Source organism: Chenopodium album, chromosome 7, assembly GCF_948465745.1.
Source record: "Chenopodium album chromosome 7, dcCheAlbu1.1, whole genome shotgun sequence".
NCBI lineage: Eukaryota > Viridiplantae > Streptophyta > Magnoliopsida > Caryophyllales > Amaranthaceae > Chenopodium > Chenopodium album.
Window position 1 is genome coordinate 33507183 of NC_137840.1, and position 23960 is coordinate 33531142.

The window sequence follows — 23960 nt, forward strand, 5'->3', positions numbered from 1 at the left end:
GTTTGCGCACCACCATCAACAATCACATTGCAAGTCTTCTCACCTATCTTGCATCTAGTGTTGAACAAGTTGTTCCTTTGTTTCTCATCAACTTCCGGCTCACTAAACAATATTTTTCGAATCACCATCATATTCATTTCATTCTCTGGAGGTATATCCTCCTCAAAGTCTTCATCAAACTCTTCATCTTCCTCTTGTGTAACAAAATTATAGAATTTATCTTCTTCTTCAAATAGTGCACATTGTGAGGTTGTCAACACATTTTTGCTAGGGCACTCGGATGCTATATGCCCTCTACCATGACACTTAAAGCACTTTCTCCTAGTAGCAAGTTCACTAGGTGAAATTACATTCTTTTCTTTCCCTTTGTCAAACTTAGAACCAAAAGAGGAGGACCATTTTTGAAAAGAACCACCTGTTTTGTTTTGAAACGTACTCCCCTTTGAGTAAGTAGGAGTAAATTTCATAGGACTTTTGGAAGAAGAAGTTTTGGGCTTCTCTTCTCTCAATTGAGTTTCATAACGAATAGCCAATTTGCAAACATCACTAAAAGTGGTATAGTGAGTCACTTCCACCTTTTGGCTAATATGCTTCGAAAGACCTTTTATAAAACGAGCAATTTTGAAGGTCTCCTTCTCTTGCAAGTCACACACCAAACACAACTTCTCAAATTCCTTAATGTAATCTTCTACACTCATATTTTCTTGGGAAAGATGGGTCAATTTTAAGTATTGTTCTTGTTCATACTCCCTATTTACCCTTTTATCCCTCATCTTCTTTTTCAACTTCTCCCATGAGTCAATTTTTTCTTTTCCCTCTCTCCTTCTATTTGCCTTGAGGTTTTCATACCATAGGGCAGCGAGTTTAGTGAGTTTAAGCACAGACAATTTGAATCTTTTTTTATCATCAAACCCCTTATACTCAAAAACGGTTTCAATTTGCCTCACCCAATCTAGAAAGGCCTCACTATCATGACCCCATCAAATTCTGGTAGGTCAATCTTAAGTCCCCTACCTTCATCAAACTACCTAAGATTGCTCCCACTACTCACATCCTCATTTTCTAACTCGTTCAATTTTCTAGTTGTTTGCAACACCATTTCGGCAATTGCATCCATCCTAGTATTTTGCCTAGCCTTCTCCTCCTCACTGATGCAAGTCTAAGCATGGAGAACTTCGAAGATTTGCTTATCATGCATCAAGATAGTTTGTCCCTAAACATTGATTCAAGCCAAGCATTGCATGGACACTTTCTTGGATATCAAAGCAAAGCCACAGTTTGCTTAGTGGCTTTTCTTGGAGTCTAGTTCACTTTCTTGAACTTTCTTGAATTTTCTTTACTTAGATTTTGCTTACAAGTTTTTACCTTTCACTTGAAAGGGTTTTTCTTGGTTCAAGCATTAGGATCTTTAATCTTTATTTAGTTGCTTTAGAAATCAGTTAGTTAGCAAAATAAATCAGTTTAGGCGTGTGCTTGTTTTCCAAGGAGATTGGCGTATGCTTGTGCGCCAAGGTGCTTGCTCTTCAAGCAAGTTAGAATTCTAGTTTAATTAGGATTGAATTAGGGACTTGTCCTAATCTTCCTAGGTAAACTAAGTCTTATAAATAGGGCTGTAAAACACACGAATAAGAACATAGATTAATATACATTGTTTTAAGTTTAAACACTTAAGTTTTGTTGATTGTGATCAATTGCTGTTTTGCTTGTTTTAGTTAAAACATTAGTTTGGATTGATTAATTAGGTGGATTCTTAATTGATTAATCTTAGTTTTTGTTTAACTCTTGGTGGATTTCCTGCATAGAATTAGACTTAACATATCCCTTGTGTTTTGTTGATTTTCGGATCAATAATTCACATCATCTTTGGTAACAGAGCAGGTTTGCGCAACTTCGGTAAAAATTAAACTGGGAACAATTGGCTGGAAATTTTTACGTGATTCTTTTTGCATTGAACTCTAAAAACGTCCAGCTACCACCATATCAAATTTTATAATTTGTAGTTGAGTAACGCGCTCTACACAGCCTCAAACGTTTGGTGTTTGTGCACTGATTTGCGGTTGGGAGTCCGGTTTTTGTGTTGCCTAGTTTTCCTTCAAGGTTCGATCTTTTAATCAAGATTTTTGCATAAACTGACTTGGTTTGTGTAGGAATCATGAGTGACGAGGAGGTCCCACAAGTTCCAAGGGGATTAACCTTAGAACAGGCTCAAAATCTTAGAAGAGATAGGCGAAGTGACGAGTTGGCAGCAAGGAAGGATGAGATAATAAAAAGGCTTGATACTCGTGCTGGAGATTCTTCAAGGAAAGGGAATTCTAACCCTAATTCTGGTTCAAGTGAGGAAGAACAACCAAGGAGGAACCCAAGGAGGCCACGAAATAATCATTCCTCAAGTGATGAATCACCAAGGCCTAGGAGAAGAGATAGACCAAAGGATGATGATAGGAACCTTAGATTAGATCTTCCCGAATTCAATGGGAGTATGAATGAACCTGAATAATACTTTGAGTGGATTAGAAGGGCTGAGACACTCTTTGATTACAAGGAGTATGATGAAAGGAAAAGATGCAAATTGGCTGAATTAAAACTGACCGGTTATGCTAGTCTTTGGTATGATAATCTAAAGAAGAAGAGGCATAAGGAGGGGCGTGCAAGAATCTCAACTTGGGAACAACTCAAGAGGCACATGAAAAAGAGGTTCGTACCTAGTGATTATATTCAAAATGTTTATCTTAAGATGCAACTTTTTAAACAAAATTCTATGACTGTTGAGAATTATATTGGTGAATTTGAAAAGTTATGCATGCTATGTGGCTTAGAAGAGATTGTTGAGCATAAGATTGCTAGATTTATTTCGGGGTTGAATGATAATATTGCTGAAAAAGTTGAATTGCAACAATATTGGTCCTTTGAGGATGTTTGCAAGGTAGCTTTGAAAGTTGAAAAACAGATAAAGGGGAAGAAAGGGACGTACACTAAGTCCTTTGTAAAAGGTTTCGCTAAACCTTTTGAGAAGAACAGCTTGGAGAAAAGTGGTTCTAGTTCGAACTACAAGGAGACTAAATCAAAATTTGAAGCTCCTAAAAAGTTTGTTGAAGATAGGAAGTGCTTCAAGTGTGGTAGTGTTGGTCACATTGCAACTAATTGTCCATCAAAAAGAGTAATGACTGCTCAAGAGTGGGAACAAGAACAAGCTAAGTGTGAGCAAGGTAGTGACTATGAAGAAAAGAACGAAGAGGAAAACTTTGAAGAAGAGGAGGGGGATATTGACGAAATTGATCCCGAGACTCATGGTCGAAGTTTGGTTCTAAGAAGGGCACTACACTCTAAAACCGTACCTATGGAAAACAATCAAAGGGAGAAAATCTTTCTTACAAGGTACAAGGTAGAAGATAGGTTGTGTGACATGATCATAGACACGGGGAGTTGCACTAATGTGGTATCTACTACTTTGGTAGACAAATTGAAGTGGCCAATTACTGAACATCCAAGCCCTTATAAGCTTCATTGGCTTAATAATTCGAGTGATGTTAAGGTAACTAAACAAGCCTTAATCTCCTTTTCAATTGGTAAATTTCATGATAAAGTTTTGTGTGATGTTTGTCCTATGGATGCTTGTCATATACTATTAGGCCATCCTTGGCAATATGATAGATTTGTGAAGTTTGATGGAAGGGCTAATGTGTATGTTGTGAGAAAAGGAGAAAAAGAGAGACCGGTTGCTTTAAAACCTTTGATAAGAAACAAGTCTTCTAATGTTACCTCTAATTCAAAGAGTTCTTATTCGATTAGTGAGAGGGAATTGAAAAAGAAATTTAGAGCAACAATGTGGTATATATACTTGTTTCTAATGAGATTCGAATTGATCAAAATAAACAAGCAAAGAGGCCGTATGAATTGGAATCTGTTTTAGAAGAATTCAAGGATGTCTTTCCTAAGGAATTACCTCCGGGACTACCTCCTATTCGTGGGATAGAGCATCAAATTGACTTGATTCCAGGAGCACCATTACCTAATAAGGCAGCCTATAGAAGTAATCCGGAAGAAACAAAGGAGATGCAAAGGCAAATTGAAGAGCTTATGACTAGAGGATACGTGAGGGAAAGTATGAGCCCTTGTGCCGTGCCTACTTTACTTGTCCCAAAGAAAGATGGGAATTGGCGCATGTGTATTGATAGTAGGAGTGTGAATAACATCACTATCAAATACCGATTTCCTATTCCAAGATTAGATGATCTACTTGATGAACTACATGGTTCACAGTTATTTTCTAAGATTGAACTTATGAGTGGTTATCATAAAATTTGAACGAGAGAAGGAGATGAGTGGAAAACAGCATTCAAGACTAAGTTAGGGTTGTATGAATGGTTGGTGATGTCGTTTGGACTCACTAATGCACCTAGCACTTTCATGAGGTTGATGCATGAGGTACTTAAACCTTTCCTTGGCAAGTTTGTTGTTGTTTATTTAGATGATATTCTGATATACTCTAAAAATTTGCATGATCATCTAAATCATCTAACAAGTGTGTTTGAAGTGTTAAGAGAGAAGAAACTCTATGCTAAGCTTGAAAAATGCTACTTCTTAGTGCCTAGTGTTACTTTTCTTGGTTATGTTGTATCAAAAGATGGAGTTTCAGTTGATCATTCGAAAGTAGAGGCTATTAAAACTTGGCCTATTCCTACTAATATGAGTGAAGTAAGGTCTTTTCATGGTCTAGCTTCATTCTATAGAAGATTTGTCAAGAATTTCTTAAGTATTGTGGCGCCTATGACCGAATGTTTGAAGAAGGACAAAGGTAAATTCGAATGGACTAAAGAAGCTCAAAGTGCGTTTGAGTTGGTTTAAAAAAAGCTATGTGAAGCACCTATACTTGCGTTACCAGATTTCTCAAGTCCTTTTGAAGTTGAAACCGATGCTAGTGGAGTTGGAATTGGAGCAGTTTTACTCCAAAAGAAGAGGCCTATTGCATATTTCAGTGAGAAATTGGGAGGAGCTCGATTGAACTATTCTACTTATGATAAAGAGTTCTATGCCATTGTTAGAGCTTTAGATCATTGGAGTCATTATCTCCAACCTAATCACTTTGTGTTGCATTCTGATCATGAAGCATTGAAGTACATACATGGACAACAAAAGCTCAATCCTAGACATGCTACGTGGGTTGAATTTTTACAATCATTTAATTTTTCTTCAAGGTACAAGGAAGGGAAATCTAATGTTGTGGCTGATGCATTATCTAGAAGATACACTTTGATTGGAATTCTAAATAGCAAGCTACTTGGTTTTGAATTGATCAAAGAATACTACAAAGGTGATGATGATTTTGCTACATTGATTGAAGAGTGTTCTAAAGGAGCCGTGGGTTCTTATTTACTGCAAGATGGTTTTCTTTTCAAAGGAAATCGACTTTGTCTTCCTAAGTGTTCTATTAGAGAGCTAGTTGTTAGAGAAGCTCATGGGGGAGGAATTGCTGGTCACTTTGGCATTACAAAGACCTTGAGTATGTTACAAGAACACTTCTATTGGCCTAAGATGCTCACGGATGTGCAACTAGTTATTTCTAGGTGTGCAACTTGTCAAAAAGCGAAGGCTACTTTTCATCAAGGCTTGTATACTCCTTTACCTGTTCCAGATTCACCTTGGAAAGATATTTCTATGGATTTTATTGTGGGATTGCCGAGAACACAACGGGGGAAAGACTCTATTATGGTTGTTGTGGACAGGTTTTCTAAGATGGCTCACTTTGTTCCTTGTCACAAAGTGGATGATGCTATGAAAGTGGCGGAATTATACTTCAAAGAGATTGTTAGATTGCATGGAATTCCGAAAACTATTGTGAGTGATCGAGATACAAAGTTCATGAGTTTCTTTTGGAAGTCTCTATGGAAGCTTGTGGGAACTAAATTGCTCTTTAGTACATCTTACCATCCACAAACTGATGGACAAACCGAGGTTACTAATCGTACTCTTGGTGCGCTTTTGCGAGGGTTAGTGAGTAAGACACAAAAGGATTGGTACATCAAGTTAGCTCATGCGAAGTTTGCTTATAATAGATCACCTACATATGCTACCAAACATAGTCCTTTTGAGGTAGTCTATGGAGTCAATCCGAAACTTCCAATTGATCTTGTTCCATTGCCTAAGGGTGAATTAATTCACAAAGATGCCGAGTCTAAGTTGAAGAGTATGCTGAAATTACATGCTCAAGTTCGAACAAGAATAGAGAAAGTAAATGACATGTACAAAGCTATAGCAAACAAGCATAGAAAGCAACAAGGTTACAATGTTGGAGACTTGGTATGGTTACATTTGAGAAAGGAAAGATTTCCAGGAAAACGCAAGAATAAGTTGATGCCTAGAAGTGAAGGTCCTTTCAAGATTATTGAGAAGATCAATGACAATGCTTATAAATTAGAACTTCCGGGAGAATATGGAGTTAGTGCTACATTCAATGTTGGCGATTTGGCTAAGTATATTCCTGATGAAGAACTTCGAGATTTGAGGACAAATTCTTTCGAAGAAGAGGAGGATGATGCAAGTCTAAGCATGGAGAACTTCGAAGATTTGCTTATCATGCATCAAGATAGTTTGTCCCTAAACATTGATTCAAGCCAAGCTATCTTGATGCATGATAAGCAAATCTTCGAAGTTCTCTATGCTTAGACTTGCATCATCCTCCTCTTCTTCGAAAGAATTTGTCGTCAAATCTCGAAGTTCTTCATCAGGAATATACTTAGCCAAATCGCCAACATTGAATGTAGCACTAACTCCATATTCTCCCGGAAGTTCTAACTTATAAGCATTGTCATTGATCTTCTCAACAATCTTGAAAGGACCTTCACTTCTAGGCATCAACTTATTCTTGCGTTTTCCTGGAAATCTTTCCTTTCTCAAATGTAACCATACTAAGTCTCCAACATTGTAACCTTGTTGCTTTCTATGCTTGTTTGCTCTAGCTTTGTAAATGTCATTTACTTTCTCTATTCTTGTTCGAACTTGAGCATGTAATTTCAGCATACTCTTCAACTTAGACTCGGCATCTTTGTGAATTAACTTACCCTTAGGCAATGGAACAAGATCAATTGGAAGTTTCGGATTGACTCCATAGACTACCTCAAAAGGACTATGTTTGGTAGCATATGTAGGTGATCTATTATAAGCAAACTCCGCATGAGCTAACTTGATGTCCCAATCCTTTTGTGTCTTACTCACTAACCCACGCAAAAGCGCACCAAGAGTACGATTAGTAACCTCGGTTTGTCCATCAGTTTGTGGATGGTACGATGTACTAAAGAGCAATTTAGTTCCCAAAAGCTTCCATAAAGACTTCCAAAAGAAACTCATGAACTTTGTATCTCGATCACTCACATTAGTAGGAATAGGCCAACTTTTAATAGCCTCTACTTTCGAATGATCAACTGAAACTCCATCTTTTGATACAACATAACCAAGAAAAGTAACACTAGGCACTAAGAAATAGCATTTTTCAAGCTTAGCATAGAGTTTCTTCTCTCTTAACACTTCAAACACACTTGTTAGATGATTTAGATGATCATGCAAATTTTTAGAGTATATCAGAATATCATCTAAATAAACAACAACAAACTTGCCAAGGAAAGGTTTAAGTACCTCATGCATCAACCTCATGAAAGTGCTAGGTGCATTAGTGAGTCCAAACGGCATCACCAACCATTCATACAACCCTAACTTAGTCTTGAATGCTGTTTTCCACTCATCTCCTTCTCTCATTCGAATTTGATGATAACCACTCATAAGATCAATCTTAGAAAACAACTTTGAACCATGTAGTTCATCAAGTAGATCATCTAACCTTGGAATAGGAAATCGGTATTTGATAGTGATGTTATTCACACTCCTACTATCAATACACATGCGCCAACTCCCATCTTTCTTTGGGACAAGTAAAGTAGGCACAGCACAAGGGCTCATACTTTCCCTCACGTATCCTCTAGCCATAAGCTCTTCAATTTGCCTTTGCATCTCCTTTGTTTCTTCCGGATTACTTCTATAGGCTGCTTTATTAGGTAATGGTGCTCCCGGAATCAAGTCAATTTGATGCTCTATCCCACGAATAGGAGGTAGTCCCGGAGGTAATTCCTTAGGAAAGACATCCTTGAATTCTTCTAAAACAGATTCCAATTCATACGGCCTCTTTGCTTGTTTATCTTGATCAATTCGAATCTCATTAGAAACAAGTATATATACCACATTGTTGCTGCAAATTTCTTTTTCTAATTCCCTCTCACTAATCAAATAAGAACTCTTCGAATTAGAGGTAACATTAGAAGGCTTGTTGCTTATCAAAGGTTTTAAAGCAACCGGTCTCTCTTTTTCTCCTTTTCTCACAACATACACATTAGTCCTTCCATCAAACTTCACAAATCTATCATATTGCCAAGGACGGCCTAATAGTATATGACAAGCATCCATAGGACAAACATCACACAAAACTTTATCATGAAATTTACCAATTGAAAAGGAGATTAAGGCTTGTTTAGTTACCTTAACATCACTCGAATTATTAAGCCAATGAAGCTTATAAGGGTTTGGATGTTCAGTAGTTGGCCACTTCAATTTGTCTACCAAAGTAGTAGATACCACATTAGTGCAACTCCCCGTGTCTATGATCATATCACACAACCTATCTTCTACCTTGCACCTTGTAAGAAAGATTTTCTCCCTTTGATTGTTTTCCATAGGTACGGTTTTAGAGTGTAGTGCCCTTCTTAGAACCAAACTTTGACCATGAGTCTCGGGATCAATTTCGTCAATATGCCCCTCCTCTACTTCAAAGTTTTCCTCTTCGTTCTTTTCTTCATAGTCACTACCTTGCTCACACTTAGCTTGTTCTTGTTCCCACTCTTGAGCAGTCATTACTCTTTTTGATGGACAATTAGTTGCAATGTGACCAACACTACCACACTTGAAGCACTTCCTATCTTCAACAAGTTTTTTAGGAGCTTCAAACTTTGATTTAGTCTCCTTGTAGTTCAAACTAGAACCACTTTTCTCCAAGCTGTTCTTCTCAAAAGGTTTAGTGAAACCTTTTACAAAGGGCTTAGTGTACGTCCCTTTCTTCCCCTTTATCTGTTTTTCAACTTTCAAAGCTACCTTGCAAACATCCTCAAAGGACCAATATTGTTGCAATTCAACTTTTTCAGCAATATTATCATTCAACCCCGAAATAAATCTAGCAATCTTATGCTCAACAATCTCTTCTAAGCCACATAGCATGCATAACTTTTCAAATTCACCAATATAATTCTCAACAGTCATAGAATTTTGTTTAAAAAGTTGCATCTTAAGATAAACATCTTGAATATAATCACTAGGTACGAACCTTTTTTTCATGTGCTTCTTGAGTTGTTCCCAAGTTGAGATTCTTGCACGCCCCTCCTTATGCCTTTTCTTCTTTAGATTATCATACCAAAGACTAGCATAACCGGTCAGTTTTAATTCAGCCAATTTGCATCTTTTCCTTTCATCATACTCCTTGTAATCAAAGAGTGTCTCGGCCCTTCTAATCCACTCAAAGTATTTTTCAGGTTCATTCATACTCCCATTGAATTCGGGAAGATCTAATCTAAGGTTCCTATCATCATCCTTTGGTCGGTCTCTTCTCCTAGGCCTTGGTGATTCATCACTTGAGGAATAATTATTTCGTGGCCTCCTCGGGTTCCTCCTTGGTTGTTCTTCCTCACTTGAACCAGAATTAGGGTTAGAATTCCCTTTCTTTGAAGAATCTCCAGCAAGAGTATCAAGCCTTTTTAATATCTCATCCATCCTTGCTGCCAACTCGTCAATTCGCCTATCTCTTCTAAGATTTTGAGCCTGTTCTAAGGTTAATCCCCTTGGAACCTGTGGAACCTCCTCGTCACTCATGATTCCTACACAAATCAAGTCAGTTCATGCAAAAATCTTGATTAAAAGATCGAATCTTGAAGGAAAACTAGGCAACACAAAAAACCGGACTCCCATCCGCAAATCAGTGCACAAACACCAAATGTTTGAGGCTGTGTAGAACGCGTTACTCAACTAAAAATTATGAAATTTTATATGGTGATAGCTGGACGTTTTTAGAGTTCAATGCAAAAAGAATCACTCAAAAATTCCCAGCCAATTGTTCCCAGTTTAATTTTTTCCGAAGTTGCGTAACCTGGCTCTGATACCAAAGATGATGTGAATTATTGATCCGAAAATCAACAAAACACAAGGGATATGTTTAAGTCTAATTCTAAACAGGAAATCCACCAAGAATTAAACAAAAACTAAGATTAATCAATTAAGAATCCACCTAATTAATCAATCCAAACGAATGTTTTAACTAAAACAAGCAAAACAGCAATTGATCGCAATCAACCAAAACTCAAGTATGCAACTTAAGAAATAATCTGAATATTAATCTCTATGTATATCTATTCGTGTGTTTACAGCCCTATTTATAAGACTTAGTTTTCCTAGGAAGATTAGGACAAGTCCCTAATTCAATCCTAATTAAACTAGAATTCTAACTTGCTTGAAGAGCAAGCACCTTGGCGCACAAGCATACACCAAACTGATTTATTTTGCTAACTAACTGATTTTTAAAGCAACTAAATAAATAAATAAAAATTAAAGAACTAAATAAAGATTAAGATCCTAATGCTTGAACCAAGAAAAACCCTTCACGTAAAAACTTGTAAGCAAAATCTAAGTAAAGAAAATTCAAGAAAGTTCAAGAAAGTGAACTAGACTCCAAGAAAAGCCACTAAGCAAACCGTGGCTTTGCTTTGATATCCAAGAAAGTGTCCATGCAATGCTTGGCTTGAATCAATGTTTAGGGACAAGCTATCTTGATGCATGATAAGCAAATCTTCGAAGTTCTCCATGCTTAGACTTGCATCAATTCCAGAGGCAATGTCTGAGTGACACGTGTCACGGAGCTCAACAGGCTTTTGGGCATCTTTTAGGGTGACACGCTTCGCCCTCTGAATGGTCCATGTTGGATCATTAATCCTTTTAGGACAGAAGGATGTTCGCCCACCACGTGTCATCTTCTCATAGGTCCAGATGGCACCTTTACTAATGACACATGGCAGTTTCTAATTAGGCCACCTGGCCGGGTAAAAATACCCAAATCAGTAATGGTGGCGAGTGTTTATTTGTGTTGTTTGGGCGAGTTGCGTGAGGTGTGTGGTGATTTGTGTGAGGTGGGGTAGGGAATTGAGGAGGAGTTGGGAGTGAGGATTCGGGCAGCAAGGAGTAGGGCTGGGATTTTTGAGATTGGGTGGTTTAGGCGGCAGAGGATGGAGGTGGTGGCAAGATGTGTGGGTGGTGGACTGGTGGCCATGGTGAGAGGAGAGAGACTCTTAAGAAAAAAAACAGTTTAACCGGTTAAAGGTCAAAAGGACCGTTAGAAGAAGATTAGGGTGAAAGTTGGGATTGTTTGGAATAATCAAAAGGTGGGATTATTTAGGGAAGATGGAACAAAGGTGGGATTATTAGATTCCATTTTACTTCAAAGAGTTATGGGTAAACCTCTTAGGAAACCCTTACGAGACCATCACTCGTCCTCTAGAGCGATCTAGGGGTTTAAAGGGCTTGTTGAGCTAAAAACAACTGTAATTCCTACGATAGTGAGGCTTAATGTATATTCTCATCTCTTGTCTTTCTTTTTCTTATTTAAATAATTCTTTTATCCTTATTCTTGCTTGCCTTGTTTTGCTCGAGGGCGAGCAAAAGTTTAGCTTTAGGGGAATTTGATGAGTGTCATTTATTGTACTCATTTGATCACTTTTAGGTGAATTTCATTCTCTTTTGTAGCTCTTTTTATTCCCTTTTCCTTAATTTTTCTTTTTACTTCTTTAGTTTACATTTTTCGTAGTAGATTTTCCAATTTTCATGTATTTCTTGGTTTATTTTGCATTTTTCCCCTGTATTTGTTTGTTTTCTATTATTTTCAAGAGAAGTTCGTTCTCGAGGTCTCTTCCCTGGTTTTGCATTGATTGGGATGCTTAGTGTCTTCCATTTGAAGCCCAAGTATGGAGATGTGCAAGTTTCAAGTTTCCTTAGGGCATGCATTCATGCCGTGGGGGCACCAAATTTGGTGTTGAATCCACCGTTAAGGTGCTTAGAATTTGCCATGTTCCATGTTCAACAAGCACACCAAGTGGAGCGCACGAGGAGCGTCAAGATGAAGGGGAAGAGAGTTGTCCTGCTCCCAGGTGCAGGTGCGCACGACAATGGCACGGACGTGCGCAACAATGGCATAGGCGCCCGGCCACGCCTGTTGCTCTCCCTGTTCTGTACCCTTTTCTTCGCAACCGCGCACCTTTAAAGTGAAGGTCGCGCCTGTATGAGTTCTTTTGGGACGACTAACTACTTTCTCATTTGTTAGTTTTACTATTTATAGTTTTTCTCTTCATTTTTGGAGAGGGAGAGCTTATTATTAGAATTAGGTTTGATTTTCTTAGAGAGAGAAACTCTAGGTTTTAGATTTTGTAAAGAGAGAAACTTGAAGATTGATGGTTGATGATTGATGATAGTTATAATTGGTTTTGATTTCAAGCACATTTCCTTGATTTGATCAAGTTTTTAAGAATTCCCTTTACTTAAATTCAATCTTTAGTTTTTTATTTCAATTGTTTAGTTGATTGTTCAAGTTTATTGATTGTTTGATTGAATTGGTTCAATTGGAATGATGTTGATGAATTTGATGAATTGTTTAGCTTTGTTCTTGATTTCTTTAATGGATTGTGAGTAGTTTGCTTGCTAGGGATGTGGTGAAGCATGTATTGGTGATGGATCATGGCTAATTGAGGGGTTTTGATTGATTTAGCATTGTGATTAATAGGTTGATTGATTTTGTGAATGTGTATAGATTGGAAGGAGTGATCAACCATGTTCTTCATGCTAGATTGCATTGTGTGTGTACATTGATACATACCATTGATTTGTAGCTCGCAGTTGTCGATTGAGCTTTGTTAGTGACGTTCCTAGTTAGAGTCTTTCGTAGTTAGCGCTAGTTAGACCTCTAGTTACAGTCTTATCGAGCTCATTTGATTGCATTGTCTATCTTCCCTCGCAATACTTGAATTAATCAATCTCCAACCCGATTAGTGTGTGTTCATTGCAAGTACATGTGGATCCTAAATCTATAGTGTTTTGATATATTAATTTACTTTGTGATTTACTTTGTTTTTTAGTTGAATTTAGATAACATACACTACCGCTTACGTTTTGAAATAGCTTGAATTTGGCCGTAGCAAACTTCCCCCCATTCCAAGTGGTTCGACCCAAGCTTGCCCTATTACTATGTGTAGGTTTGGTGATGCAAGTCTAAGCATGGAGAACTTCGAAGATTTGCTTATCATGCATCAAGATAGCTTGTCCCTAAACATTGATTCAAGCCAAGCATTGCATGGACACTTTCTTGGATATCAAAGCAAAGCCACGGTTTGCTTAGTGGTTTTTCTTGGAGTCTAGTTCACTTTCTTGAACTTTCTTGAATTTTCTTTACTTAGATTTTGCTTACAAGTTTTTACCTTTCACTTGAAAGGGTTTTTCTTGGTTCAAGCATTAGGATCTTTAATCTTTATTTAGTTCTTTAATTTTTATTTATTTATTTAGTTGCTTTAAAAATCAGTTAGTTAGCAAAATAAATCAGTTTAGGCGTGTGCTTGTTCTCCAAGGAGTTTGGTGTATGCTTGTGCTCCAAGGTGCTTGCTCTTACAGCAAGTTAGAATTCTAGTTTAATTAGGATTGAATTAGGGACTTGTCCTAATCTTCCTAGGAAAACTAAGTCTTATAAATAGGGCTGTAAACACACGAATAAATAGACATATAGATTAATATTCAGATTTATTTCTTAAGTTGCATACTTGAGTTTTGGTTGATTGCGATCAATTGCTGTTTTGCTTGTTTTAGTTAAAACATTCGTTTGGATTGATTAATTAGGTGGATTCTTAATTGATTAATCTTAGTTTTTGTGTAATTCTTGGTGTATTTCCTGTATAGAATTAGACTTAAACATATCCCTTGTGTTTTGTTGATTTTCGGATCAATAATTCACATCATCTTTGGTATCAGAGCAGGTTTGCGCAACTTTGGTAAAAATTAAACTGGGAACAATTGGCTGGGAATGTTTACGTGATTCTTTTTGCATTGAACTCTAAAAACGTCCATCTACCACCATATAAAATTTCATAATTTTTAGTTGAGTAACGCGTTCTACACAGCCTCAAACGTTTGGTGTTTGTGCACTGATTTGCGGTTGAGAGTCCGGTTTTTGTGTTGCCTAGTTTTTCTTCAAGATTCGATCTTTTAATAAAGATTTTTGCATGAACTGACTTGGTTTGTGTAGGAATCATGAGTGACGAGGAGGTTCCACAGGTTCCAAGGGGATTAACCTTAGAACAGGTTCCAAGGATGGATGAGATATTAAAAAGGCTTGATACTCTTGCTGGAGATTCTTCAAGGAAAGGGAATTCTAACCCTAATTCTGGTTCAAGTGAGGAAGAACAACCAAGGAGGAACCCAAGGAGGCCACGAAATAATTATTCTTCAAGTGATGAATCACCAAGGCCTAGGAGAAGAGATAGACCAAAGGATGATGATAGGAACCTTAGATTAGATCTTCCCGAATTCAATGGGAGTATGAATGAACCTGAAAAATACTTTGAGTAGATTAGAAGGGCCGAGACACTTTTTGATTACAAGGAGTATGATGAAAGGAAAAGATGCAAATTGGCTGAATTAAAACTAACCGGTTATGCTAGTCTTTGGTATGATAATCTAAAGAAGAAGAGGCATAAGGAGGGGCGTGCAAGAATCTCAACTTGGGAACAACTCAAGAGGCACATGAAAAAGAGGTTCGTACCTAGTGATTATATTCAAGATGTTTATCTTAAGATGCAACTTTTTAAACAAAATTCTATGACTGTTGAGAATTATATTGGTGAATTTGAAAAGTTATGCATGCTATGTGGCTTAGAAGAGATTGTTGAGCATAAGATTGCTAGATTTATTTCGGGGTTGAATAATAATATTGCTGAAAAAGTTGAATTACAACAATATTGGTCCTTTGAGGATGTTTGCAAGGTAGCTTTGAAAGTTGAAAAACAGATAAAGGGAAAGAAAGGGACATACACTAAGCCCTTTGTAAAAGGTTTTACTAAACCTTTTGAGAAGAACAGCTTGGAGAAAAGTGGTTCTAGTTCGAACTACAAGGAGACTAAATCAAAGTTTGAAGCTCCTAAAAAGCTTGTTGAAGATAGGAAGTGCTTCAAGTGTGGTAGTGTTGGTCACATTGCAACTAATTATCCATCAAAAAGAGTAATGACTGCTGATGAGTGGAAAACAGCATTCAAGACTAAGTTAGGGTTGTATGAATGGTTGGTGATGCCGTTTGGACTCACTAATGCACCTAGCACTTTCATGAGGTTGATGCATGAGGTACTTAAACCTATCCTTGGCAAGTTTGTTGTTGTTTATTTAGATGATATTCTGATATACTCTAAAAATTTGCATGATCATTTAAATCATCTAACAAGTGTGTTTGAAGTGTTAAGAGAGAAGAAACTCTATGCTAAGCTTGAAAAATGCTACTTCTTAGTGCCTAGTGTTACTTTTCTTGGTTATGTTGTATCAAAAGATGGAGTTTCAGTTGATCATTCGAAAGTAGAGGCTATTAAAACTTGGCCTATTCCTACTAATTGAGTGAAGTAAGGTCTTTTCATGGTCTAGCTTCGTTCTATAGAAGATTTGTCAAGAATTTCTCAAGTATTGTGGCGCCTATGACCGAATGTTTGAAGAAGGACAAGGGTAAATTCGAATGGACTAAAGAAGCTCAAAGTGCATTTGAGTTGGTTAAAAAGAAGCTATGTGAAGCACCTATACTTGCGTTACCAGATTTCTCAAGTCCTTTTGAAGTTGAAACCGATGCTAGTGGAGTTGGAATTGGAGCAGTTTTACTCCAAAAGAAGAGGCCTATTGCATATTTCAGTGAAAAATTGGGAGGAGCTCGATTGAACTATTCTACTTATGATAAAGAGTTCTATGCCATTGTTAGAGCTTTAGATCATTGGAGCCATTATCTCCGACCTAATCACTTTGTGTTGCATTCTGATCATGAAGCATTGAAGTACATACATGGACAACAAAAGCTCAATCCTAGACATGCTACGTGGGTTGAATTTTTACAATCATTTAATTTTTCTTCAAGGTACAAAGAAGGGAAATCGAATGTTGTGGCTGATGCATTATCTAGAAGATACACTTTGATTGGAATTCTAAATATCAAGCTACTTGGTTTTGAATTGATCAAAGAATACTACAAAGGTGATGATGATTTTTCTACATTGATTGAAGAGTGTTCTAAAGGAGCCGTGGGTTCTTATTTGCTGCAAGATGGTTTTCTTTTCAAAGGAAATCGACTTTGTCTTCCTAAGTGTTCTATTAGAGAGCTAGTTGTTAGAGAAGCTCATGGGGGAGGAATTGCTGGTCACTTTGGCATTACAAAGACCTTGAGTATGTTACAAGAACACTTCTATTGGCCTAAGATGCTCACGGATGTGCAACTAGTTATTTCTAGGTGTGCAACTTGTCAAAAAGCGAAGGCTACTTTTCATCAAGGCTTGTATACTACTTTACTTGTTCCAGATTCACCTTGGGAAGATATTTCTATGGATTTTATTGTGGGATTGCCGAGAACACAACGGGGGAAAGACTCTATTATGGTTGTTGTGGATAGGTTCTCTAAGATGGCTCATTTTGTTCCTTGTCACAAAGTGGATGATGCTATGAAAGTGGCGGAATTATACTTCAAAGAGATTGTTAGATTGCATGGAATTCCAAAAACTATTGTGAGTGATCGAGATACAAAGTTTATGAGTTTCTTTTAGAAGTCTTTATGGAAGCTTGTGGGAACTAAATTGCTCTTTAGTACATCTTACCATCCACAAACTGATGGACAAACCGAGGTTACTAATCGTACTCTTGGTGCGCTTTTGCATGGGTTAGTGAGTAAGACACAAAAGGATTGGGACATCAAGTTAGCTCATGCGGAGTTTGCTTATAATAGATCACCTACATATGCTACCAAACATAGTCCTTTTGAGGTAGTCTATGGAGTCAATCCGAAACTTCCAATTGATCTTGTTCCATTGCCTAAGGGTGAATTAATTCACAAAGATGCCGAGTCTAAGTTGAAGAGTATGCTGAAATTACATGCTCAAGTTCGAACAAGAATAGAGAAGGTAAATGACATTTACAAAGCTAGAGCAAACAAACATAGAAAGCAACAAGGTTACAATGTTGGAGACTTGGTATGGTTACATTTGAGAAAGGAAAGATTTCCAGGAAAACGCAAGAATAAGTTGATGCGTAGAAGTGAAGGTCCTTTCAAGATTGTTGAGAAGATCAATGACAATGCTTATAAGTTAGAACTTCCGGGAGAATATGGAGTTAGTGCTACATTCAATGTTGGCGATTTGGCTAAGTATATTCCTGATGAAGAACTTCGAGATTTGAGGACAAATTCTTTCAAAGAAGAGGAGGATGATGCAAGTCTAAGCATGGAGAACTTCGAAGATTTGCTTATCATGCATCAAGATAGCTTGTCCCTAAACATTGATTCAAGCCAAGCATTGCATGGACACTTTCTTGGATATCAAAGCAAAGCCACGGTTTGCTTAGTGGTTTTTCTTGGAGTCTAGTTCACTTTCTTGAACTTTCTTGAATTTTCTTTACTTAGATTTTGCTTACAAGTTTTTACCTTTCACTTGAAAGGGTTTTTCTTGGTTCAAGCATTAGGATCTTTAATCTTTATTTAGTTCTTTAATTTTTATTTATTTATTTAGTTGCTTTAAAAATCAGTTAGTTAGCAAAATAAATCAGTTTAGGCGTGTGCTTGTTCTCCAAGGAGTTTGGTGTATGCTTTTGCTCCAAGGTGCTTGCTCTTCAAGCAAGTTAGAATTCTAGTTTAATTAGGATTGAATTAGGGACTTGTCCTAATCTTCCTAGGAAAACTAAGTCTTATAAATAGGGCTGTAAACACACAAATAAATAGACATATAGATTAATATTCAGATTTATTTCTTAAGTTGCATACTTGAGTTTTTGTTGATTGCGATCAATTGCTGTTTTGCTTGTTTTAGTTAAAACAGTCGTTTGGATTGATTAATTAGGTGGATTCTTAATTGATTAATCTTAGTTTTTGTGTAATTCTTGGTGGATTTCCTGTATAGAATTAGACTTAAACATATCCCTTGTGTTTTGTTGATTTTCGGATCAATAATTCACATCATCTGGTTACAAATTTAGTTTCATTGTAGGAATTTTAGTTTCAATGACCTAGAATCCAACCTCCACCAAAATGGCGCCGTTGCTGGGAATGGCGTAGTTGTTTGCTATTGTGGTTGAATCTATTTCAATTTATCCCAAAAATACAAAAAGATTTTTCTCTTTTAGGCTACATTTTTAGCCGTGCTACTAATATTTGACTTTAAGATTGTGTGTGCAAGAGAACATGGGAGAAGTCCCAAGGGTGAAATTGAAGGAGTTGGGAACTCCAGGTGCATATAAGTATGAGAGTGGGATTGCTCCACTTCAATTCCGGAAAGTGACTTTGAAATCAAGCCGACAATGATAACTTTGATTGTAAGGCGACAATATAGTGGTGGAATAAATGAAAGTCCCCTCAATCATCTTAAGGAATTCGAGAAATAGTGTAACACTATTAAGGTGAGCGGGGTCGCATAAGAATTCATAAGTGTTTTGGGTGCTTTTGTCCCTCGGAAGAGTTATGGCTCGAAGACTGGTCCAACTCGAGTTGTAATGCAAAAACAATGGAGACTCCTTGTGGTTGGAGCTTTGCCTCAGATAATCAAGTTAGAACTTGAATAAGAGAAAAAAGGTGCGGAAAATTAGGTGGGATCTTCTTGAATTCCTAGATCAGGTGTTCTCTCATGATAGAGAAAGTGGGTGTAATAAATGAATGAATGTGTCCAAAATGGGGAAAATATCTCCCTATTTATAGGGTCATTTTGGAAAAGTACCCCTCCCTAGGTCACTCTGACCTGGGTTTGGTGGGTTGCGCCGCAATGGCGGCTTTTCTCAGGAATCAGGCCTTAAAGGCAGCAATTCTGCTGTTATATATGAGGCTACCACGTGTCAGCTGGATAGAGGTCTATGGTAATTTGTCCAGTATTGGCACGTGGACCTCTCTTATTGGTCCACATGTCTAGGGTATTTTTACCAAAAACATTTGCCCCTCACAAGGGTGACGTGGTGGGCCACGTGGTGCCTGTGACACGTGTTCCCCCGTGATTGGTGAACAGTAAAACACGACTATTAAGCTTCTAGGGTGTGACGGGGATGCCCCCGTTTTACTCCTCTATAAATAGGGTTTTTCCCCCTTCTCTCCTCTCATTTACACATCTTTGAGATTTTTTAGAGAGAGAAAGAGAGATTCTAGTGAGAGATACTCTGCTCCCGCTTGCATTAGATCTTTAAGATTTCCGTGTGCGTTCTTGACAACACCTGGTCACCATCTGTTGCAGTTTTCAAATTGTTCAGAGCTAACATAAGGTAACCGCATGTACCCTCTTTCAGCTTTTTTCTTCTTTTCCATCTGTATACATTCTTGTTTCGTTTGTATACATAGTCTTTAAAAATAAAAATGGACTCTTCATCCATACACACGGCATTGCTTAAGACATTCAGCCGGTCTCCTGGTTCGACAGAATCTAGAATAGAGGGTGGCTTTTCAGGACTGTTGGAACTGCTTTGCTCATCTCCGAATTCCTCCCTCTCTGTGTCTGTACAGGTCACAATGGCAAGAGGAGTCGGAGGGAACAAGAGGAGTCGGCACGCTAGGGTAGTGCCCGCAAATTAAGTTGTTCTGGATAGGGAACAAGAGGAGTTGGAGGAGCAAAGTGGCTCCTCGGATTCCCCAAGTAACTCAAGTGTAAGGGAGGCAGGTGGCGAAGATGCCGCCTCCTCTCATGGGTCGGGAGATGATGCAAGTCTAAGCATAGAGAACTTCGAAGATTTGCTTATCATGCATCAAGATAGCTTGTCCCTAAACATTGATTCAAGCCAAGCATTACATGGACACTTTCTTGGATATCAAAGCAAAGCCACGGTTTGCTTAGTGACTTTTCTTGGAGTCTAGTTCACTTTCTTGAACTTTCTTGAATTTTCTTTACTAAGATTTTGCTTACAAGTTTTTACCTTTCACTTGAAAGGGTTTTTCTTGGTTCAAGCATTAGGATCATTAATCTTCATTTAGTTCTTTAATTTTTATTTATTTAGTTAGTTAGCAAAATAAATCAGTTTGGTGTATGCTTGTGCGCCAAGGTGCTTGCTCTTCAAGCAAGTTAGAATTCTAGTTTAATTAGGATTGAATTAGGGACTTGTCCTAATCTTCCTAGGTAAACTAAGTCTTATAAATAGGGCTGTAAACACACGAATAAACATACATAGATTAATATTCAGATTTATTTCTTAAGTTACATACTTGAGTTTTGTTTGATTGCGATCAATTGCTGTTTTGCTTGTTTTAGTTAAAACATTTGTTTGGATTGATTAATTAGGTGGATTCTTAATTGATTAATCTTAGTTTTTGTTTAATTCTTGGTGGATTTCCTGTATAGAATTAGACTAAAACATATCCCTTTTGTTTTGTTGATTTTCGGATCAATAATTCACATCATCTTTGGTATCAGAGCCAGGTTTGCGCAACTTTGGTAAAAATTAAACTGGGAACAATTGGCTGGGAATTTGTACGTGATTATTTTTGCATTGAACTCTAAAAACGTCCAGCTATTACCATATAAAATTTCATAATTTTTAGTTGAGTAACGCGTTCTACACAGCCTCAAACGTTTGGTGTTTGTGCACTGATTTGCGGTTGAGAGTCCGGTTTTTGTGTTGCCTAGTTTTTCTTCAAGATTCGATCTTTTAATAAAGATTTTTGCATGAACTGACTTGGTTTGTGTAGGAATCATGAGTGACGAGGAGGTTCAACAGGTTCCAAGGGGATTAACCTTAGAACAGGCTCAAAATCTTAGAAGAGATAGGCGAATTGACGAGTTGGCAGCAAGGATGGATGAGATATTAAAAAGGCTTGATACTCTTGCTGGAGATTCTTCAAGGAAAGGGAATTCTAACCCTAATTCTGGTTCAAGTGAGGAAGAACAACCAAGGAGGAACCCAAGGAGGCCACAAAATAATTATTCTTCAAGTGATGAATCACCAAAGCCTAGGAGAAGAGATAGACCAAAGGATGATGATAGGAACCTTAGATTAGATCTTCCCGAATTCAATGGGAGTATGAATGAACCTGAAAAATACTTTGAGTGGATTAGAAGGGCCGAGACACTTTTTGATTACAAGGAGTATGATGAAAGGAAAAGATGCAAATTGGCTGAATTAAAACTGACCGGTTATGCTAGTCTTTGGTATGATAATCTAAAGAAGAGGAGGCATAAGGAGGGGCGTGCAAGAATCTCAACTTGGGAACAACTCAAGAGGCACACGAAAAAGAGGTTCGTACCTAGTGATTATATTCAAGATGTTTATCTTAAGATGCAACTTTTTAAACAAAATTCTATGACTGGTGAGAATTATATTGGTGAATTTGAAAAGTTATGCATGCTATGTGGCTTAGAAGAGATTGTTGAGCATAAGATTGCTAGATTTATTTTGGGGTTGAATGATAATATTGCTGAAAATGTTGAATTACAACAATATTGGTCCTTTGAGGATGTTTGCAAGGTAGCTTTGAAAGTTGAAAAACAGATAAAGGGAAAGAAAGGGACGTACACTAAGCCCTTTGTAAAAGGTTTCACTAAACCTTTTGAGAAGAACAGCTTGGAGAAAAGTGGTTCTAGTACGAACTACAAGGAGACTAAATCAAAGTTTGAAGCTCCTAAAAAGCTTGTTGAAGATAGGAAGTGCTTCAAGTGTGGTAGTGTTGGTCACATTGCAACTAATTGTCCATCAAAAAGAGTAATGACTGCTGATGAGTGGAAAACAGCATTCAAGACTAAGTTAGGGTTGTATGAATGGTTGGTGATGCCGTTTGGACTCATGATGCAAGTCTAAGCATGGAGAACTTCAAAGATTTGCTTATCATGCATCAAGATAGCTTGTCCCTAAACATTGATTCAAGCCAAGCATTGCATGGACACTTTCTTGGATATCAAAGCAAAGCCACGGTTTGCTTAGTGGTTTTTCTTGGAGTCTAGTTCACTTTCTTGAACTTTCTTGAATTTTCTTTACTTAGATTTTGCTTACAAGTTTTTACCTTTCACTTGAAAGGGTTTTTCTTGGTTCAAGCATTAGGATCTTTAATCTTTATTTAGTTCTTTAATTTTTATTTATTTATTTAGTTGCTTTAAAAATCAGTTAGTTAGCAAAATAAATCAGTTTAGGCGTGTGCTTGTTCTCCAAGGAGTTTGGTGTATGCTTGTGCTCCAAGGTGCTTGCTCTTCAAGCAAGTTAGAATTCTAGTTTAATTAGGATTGAATTAGGGACTTGTCCTAATCTTCCTAGGTAAACTAAGTCTTATAAATAGGGCTGTAAACACACGAATAAACATACATAGATTAATATTCAGATTTATTTCTTAAGTTGCATACTTGAGTTTTGGTTGATTGCGATCAATTGCTGTTTTGCTTGTTTTAGTTAAAACATTCGTTTGGATTGATTAATTAGGTGGATTCTTAATTGATTAATCTTAGTTTTTGTTTAATTCTTGGTGGATTTCCTGTATAGAATTAGACTTAAACATATCCCTTGTGTTTTGTTGATTTTCGGATCAATAATTCACATCATCTTTGGTATCAGAGCCAGGTTACGCAACTTCGGAAAAAATTAAACTGGGAACAATTGGCTGGGAATTTTTGAGTGATTCTTTTTGCATTGAACTCTAAAAACGTCCAGCTACCACCATATAAAATTTTATAATTTTTAGTTGAGTAACGCGTTCTACACAGCCTCAAACGTTTGGTGTTTGTGCACTGATTTGCGGTTGAGAGTCCGGTTTTTGTGTTGCCTAGTTTTCCTTCAAGATTCGATCTTTTAATCAAGATTTTTGCATAAACTGACTTGGTTTGTGTAGGAATCATGAGTGACGAGGAGGTTCCACAGGTTCCAAGGGGATTAACCTTAGAACAGGCTCAAAATCTTAGAAGAGATAGGCGAATTGACGAGTTGGCAGCAAGGATGGATGAGATATTAAAAAGGCTTGATACTCTTGCTGGAGGTTCTTCAAGGAAAGGGAATTCTAACCCTAATTCTGGTTCAAGTGAGGAAGAATAACCAAGGAGGAACCCAAGGAGGCCACGAAATAATTATTCCTCAAGTGATGAATCACCAAGGCCTAGGAGGAGAGATCGACCAAAGGATGATGATAGGAACCTTAGATTAGATCTTCCCGAATTCAATGGGAGTATGAATGAACCTGAAAAATACTTTGAGTGGATTAGAAGGGCCGAGACACTTTTTGATTACAAGGAGTATGATGAAAGGAAAAGATGCAAATTGGCTGAATTAAAATTGACCGGTTATGCTAGTCTTTGGTATGATAATCTAAAGAAGAAAAGGCATAAGGAGGGGCGTGCAAGAATCTCAACTTGGGAACAACTCAAGAAGCACATGAAAAAAAGTTTCGTACCTAGTGATTATATTCAAGATGTTTATCTTAAGATGCATTTTTTTAAACAAAATTTTATGACTGTTGAGAATTATATTGGTGAATTTGAAAAGTTATGCATGCTATGTGGCTTAGAAGAGATTGTTGAGCATAAGATTCCTAGATTTATTTCGGGGTTGAATGATAATATTGCTGAAAAAGTTGAATTGCAACAATATTGGTCCTTTGAGGATGTTTGCAAGGTAGCTTTGAAAGTTGAAAAACAGATAAAGGGGAAGAAAGGGACGTACACTAAGCCCTT